This window comes from Galeopterus variegatus, unplaced genomic scaffold (genome assembly GCF_000696425.1).
Source record: "Galeopterus variegatus unplaced genomic scaffold, G_variegatus-3.0.2 Scaffold3852, whole genome shotgun sequence".
Taxonomy (NCBI): domain Eukaryota; kingdom Metazoa; phylum Chordata; class Mammalia; order Dermoptera; family Cynocephalidae; genus Galeopterus; species Galeopterus variegatus.
In genome coordinates, this window is record NW_007729963.1 from 170,611 (window position 1) to 176,421 (window position 5,811).

Here is a 5,811-nt window from a genome sequence, read left to right on the forward strand (position 1 = left end):
AAAAAAAAAAAAAAAAAAAAAAAAAAAAAATGCCAAGAAGGGGGATGGGAGAGGGTAATTCATATTTACTGAGTATCTATCATGTGCCAGGCATTTTCTTTTTTTTTTTTCCTTTTTGTCTTTTTTCGTGGCCGGCAACAGATCGCAACCCTCAGTGTCGCGCCCGTACCAGACCGGGACCGGCAACGGGATCGCAACCCTCGGCGCTGCCCCCGCACCTCGCTCAGCCAGTGAGCGGCCGGTCTGTATGTGGGATCCGAACCCTCGGCGGGAGCGCCACCGCTCTTCCCAAGCGGCGCACTATCACAGTGCGCCACCGGGCCGGCCCATGCCAGGCATTTTCTAAGTGACAAATTGTTTGTTATTCCTAACCACAACCTTGTAAATCTCACTTTACAAACAAGAACACTGATGCTCCAAGAAGTAATGCAACTTCATGAAATCACACATACAGTAAATGCCAGAATATGGACATATGCCAGTCTGAATCCAGGGTTAGAATCTTCCTATTGCATAAGGTGGGAAGTTAAGGACCACTCAGTTTCTGCACCTGTAAATAACATAACAAATGGCAATCAATCTAGCAGCTAACAAGTGCTGACAGCCTAGAGATACTAAGCCAAAGGCAGAAACTATCCTCTTAATGCTATCCATAAGATAATTGAGAAAAACATTTACCAGTCACATTTACTTTTTTTAATCCAAGTGGAAATAACTATATTGAAACAAATGGAGGAAATGTACATTCTTACAATTTAGATTATTTACTTTATCTAACACAGGAGTATCAATTAGAAAATTGGTACTGCTTTATAATAACTACTAATATAATATCTGAGCATATTAGAAAAAAGTAAAAAACCTACCATCTCTCCAATTTGTACATGAAGAGAGGAAACTGAGTTTAACCAGTTATTAAATTACAGCTTAGATAATTTTAAAGTTAGTGTGGGTGGAGATCATATAAGTCTGTGCTGTCCAATATGGTAGCCACTAGTTACACATAGCTATTCAAATAGAAATTAATTAAAATTAAATAAAAAGTTCAATTCCTCAGGTGCACTAGTCACTTGTCAAGTATTCAGTAGTCACACATAGCTAGCAGCTACCTCATTGGACAGCAAAGTTCAACTGAGAAGTGATCAGATTCTTAATTTTCCATTTGATTTCTTTTCAAAAGAGCCAGTGGAAAGAGCAAATCAGAAGACCTGCGTTTTCCAAATCAGTCACTAACCATATATGCATCACTTAGCAGTCCTTCTCTAACTGAAAGTGCATTTGAATTACTTGAGAATCTCATGATTCTAATTCTGCAGATTCTGCAGATTCTAATTCAGCTAGGCCTGAGAAGGTATCAATATTCTGCACTTCTAACAAGTTCTCGGGTGATGCTAATACTGTTGGTCCAGGAATCACACTTTGAGTATCAAGGTCTTAGATCTCTTTGGGTATTGATTTCCTTGGCTGTCAAATGATGTACCTGGACAAGATAATGTCTATGACCGTTTCCAATGCTAACATTGTATAGTTTTATGGTTGCACAGAATATAATACATATAAGCCAGGACATGCATGTTCCTGCCAGGGCAGGCAAGAGGAATAAATAAAAATTAAAATAAAAAAGAATCGTATGGGCCGGCCCAGTGGCGCACTGCTACAGTGCGCTGCTTGGGAAGCGCGGCAGCGCTCCCGCCGAGGGTTCGGATCCCACATACAGACCAGTTCCCGCTCACTGGCTGAGCGAGGTGCGGGGGCAGCACCGAGGATTGCGATCCTGTTGCCGGTCCCGGTCCGGTATGGGCGTGACACTGAGGGTTGCGATCCATTGCCGGTCACGAAAAAAGACAAAAAGGAAAAAAAAAAAAAAAGAATTGTATTAGTCTGTTTTCTGTTGCTTATAACAGAATACCTGAAACTGGGTAGTTAATTCAAAAACAGAATTTACTTCTTACAGATTTGGAGGCTGAGAAGTCCAGGGCCGAGGGGGCACCTCTGGTGAAGGCCTTCTTAATGGGGACTCTCTCCAGAGTCCTGTGGTGACACAAGGTATCACATGGCAAGGGCTGAACAAGAGCATTTTCACATGCTGTTCTATCTCTCCTTATAAAGCTCCCCGTCTACTCCCTGATAATCTATTAACCATTAACCCATTAATCCATAAATGGATTAGTCCATTCATGACGGCATAGTCCTCATGATCCAATCACCTCTTAAAGGTCTCACCTTTCAAATATGTACGGGGGATTAAGTACTAATGTGCACTTTGGTGGGGACAAACATTCAAACCACAGCAGAATTAAATGCCTATAGATTTCCACTCTCTGCAAAGGCAGACTACCCTGAAGTGAAGGCTAGAATTCTAACAATTTTTGTGATACCATTTTTTCCCATGAAAAAACATAGCAAATTTAAAAGAAAATCCATGTGAAAACGTGACTTGCCATATAAACATTCAATCTCCATACAATTTTTTTTAGAAATGGATTTAGAACGCTGTGACATGTTTGAAAGACCTTTTAAAACTCTATCAAGGGCCAGCCCGTGGCTCACTTGGGAGAGTGTGGTGCTGATAACACCAAGTCAAGGGTTAAGATCCCCTTACCGGTCATCTTTTTAAAAAATAAATAAATAAAGCTCTATCAAGAGGCACACTGTATTTCCCAACTATGCAGTTCATGGAGGAAAAAAGTAATGCTGGAGTCGGGCCATACCACTGTTACCTTAAAAGCATCAGCTCCACATGAAAGCAACTCCCTGAAAAAAGCCATTAACTACAGTAACATTACTGTTGTTTCTCTTTGCAAAGTCTCAGTCAGGGCTCTGAGCAATAAAACTGACCAAAATCCCCATACCACAGGCAGGCTATAGCATAACAGCCCACAAAACAGGCTGAAGGAGCTGACAGAGGACAGCCAACAATGCCACACAGAATTTACTTTTGAGGCATCTTCTACTTTTGAGGCATTTTCTATTTTAACAGATGCCCTTACAGTAACACCAGGTTCAAATGGGCAATGCAAACAAGGAACTGGATAGCAGTGGTAAGAAGGCTCACCATTTCATAAACCAATACCTTGGAGAAAGGAAGCACGCTAAGATATCCGGTTTGTTTTTAAATTCTGAATTATGCATGAAAGCTAATTACCTATATTATTAAAAACAAAAAAAAACTGAAAAACACTGGAGATATATGTTCAACCTCTAAATAATGTGACACTTTGAAAATCTTCAATACTTTTTATATTTGTATTTTTATGTTTCCTTTAGTAGGAAATACTTTTTCAAGTTTGAAACTTTATTAAAATTCCTCTATATAAATCATGCAAAATATCTTCCAAAATATCTCCAAAGATTTAATTCAAATTAACAATATATTTTACCGCCCACAAAATTCCTCAAATAAATCACTTTGAGACTAAACAGTGTAAACAAAAAAACTAGAAGATGGGGATGGGAAGTTTTTTCTTTTCTGCTCACTTTTAAAATAAACTGCCATTCTCAAAATATCTAACTTATTACCAAGTTTCAATTTAAGTCCTAAATTTGGAACTGTACATTCAACTTATCTTTAAAAAAAGATGAAAAACAGTGCCTATATATAATACCTAGTTCAAGTAGTCTTTATTAAAGCAGAAAATTCATATAGATCACAGGAAAACACTATGTATAATCATGGCCTAATAATTCTACCAGAGTTAAATGTTCATATTCAGAACTAAATCTGATTAAATATTAAATTCTATTGGCACCTTTACAACACTTATTTAAACCAGTAATTTCTAAATATTATAAAGACAACTTTTACATAACCAATAAAAACATAAGTCAATTTCTTACCAACACCATAGAAGTATTATCTGTCCTTTATAAATAAAATGTAACAATCTGTCTCAATAGTAGCCACAGAACTGCTTATATCAAACATTTAATTTCAGCAAATGGCCAGCAACTGATTTTACCTTTCCTCTCAATAACGTTACACAATTCCACCTGTAGGGTATATGATATCCTTTTAAAATGCAATTTAAGAAGCCATTATTTTTTAAGAGAAACTGTTCCTCTTCAGAGAAAAGAGAGAATTATAATGTGGACAGAAACATTTTAGCCTATCATTTAAAAAAAAATACAGTGTATAAAAAAAAAGAGCCACGTAGCAGTCCGTGGGCAGGATGAGTCATCACCCAACTCAAAACTTGCAGCAGCACTTCTAAGCTTCCTCCTACCCGACCCCATCCCCTTCAGCAACTGTACCCTGAGTCAGCAAACCTTACTATTTTGCCAGTTACGAATTCTCACGACACTTAAATGAACTTATGTAAAACGCTGCAACACTTTTAGTGCTAACACTTGTCATTAGAATGTGTACTTCTTCCACTGCAAAATTAACTGATCTTCAAAGCAATCTTCTCTAGACTCTTTTTAATCACAGAAAGCAGCCAAAGACTACTTTTAATCCTCTTCTGTAAGTAGCTGAAGTCTAAAATAGTCTCATATATAGTTTTTCTCAAACGATTCTCCATCTCCTAAGGTTCTTTTTCTGAACAGTAATATCTAAGTGATAAAATATGTCCTGCTCAAATCTGGCATATTTCCTAGATGACTGCAATTACTGACTGAATTTAGGACATCAATATGCAATTTTACAAGTTTCATAAGGCAATTTTTATTAAATGACGTAACATATGTGAAAGGACTTTACACTACTTGGCACATAGCAAGCACTTCATAAACATGTTTGAACAACTACTAGCTAAAGACATGTAAAGTTTCTTCCACCCAATTCAAAATTATTTTCAAACATTAAAATCTGACATTCTTAGAAGAAACTCTGGAGGCAATTTCCTTTCAGGGGCAGGCCCTGTTTGGACACTACATTCTTCTAGTCAGATCATTCTTTCCATCCCAGTTTCCTAATGTTAAAAAGAGAAGATATGTCCAATCAGGACTTTAAGAAAATAAACAGGCTAGAAGAACAGGCAATCAGAAAATTAATCTGAACCTGTCTGTTCTTCATTTATGGTCTACTAATCCACCCACCACCCCACCCCCGACAAATCATCTATACAAGTAAAAAAGTTAGTACTGAGACTTAAGGGCATTTTTAACAATGAACATTAATTTTGCTAATACAGTAGGCTTCTAATTCCAACTCACCACTTCCCTTCACTGGACCTTTTCCTATGAGCAAGCAGAAGGAAAATTAAACAAGAAAGGAATCAAAAAGCTCCTGCTGCACATAGCTCCCCCATAACACCTGAATCAGTTAAGTCCTACACTAGTCAAAGAACAAAAGGCGGCCAAAACACCTACACTTTTCAACACACTCACAAGTCAGATGAAAACACGCAGAAAAGTCAGGAGGACCTTTTTAGTGAAGTGACAGACGAGTTTTTCCTTTGGGTACTTTTACAGACCACCACTTAACGTCCCGAAAGAAGCTAAGGAAAGGCTGCAGTAAGGGTGGGGGGAGGAAATCAGGAATTCCGTCTCAGACGAGTCTTCAGTACCTCATTTATGGCTAGACTCAAAAGTTGGGCGGACTTCAGGGCTCTGACGAGCCGGTGAGTGGTGCGCGCTACGCCACTGAAGACTCTACCCGGCCAGAGTCAGCTGAGGCCGAGTCAGCGGGTGGGATGGGGGAGGCGACGTGGGAGCATTTCGAAAGGCAGCGTGCCAGGAAGGCGAGACTCCGCGCCACCTCACGTCCCCGGGCCGCCCCTCGCTCGCCCGCTTGCTCGCCGGCCGGCCGGCCCGGCTTCAAACCCAAGGGCCAGGTGCGGGCGGCGGTGCGGCGGCCGGCGTGCGGGGTCC

The 5,811-nt window shown here is 39.6% G+C and overlaps 1 protein-coding gene across 2 annotated transcripts in view; it reads right to left on the reverse strand.

The window, feature by feature from the left end:
• MAPK6 (mitogen-activated protein kinase 6) overlaps positions 1-5,811 on the reverse strand; it is a 59,366-nt gene that overhangs the window by 39,612 nt on the left and 13,943 nt on the right. The gene's annotated exons all lie outside the window — the stretch shown is intronic.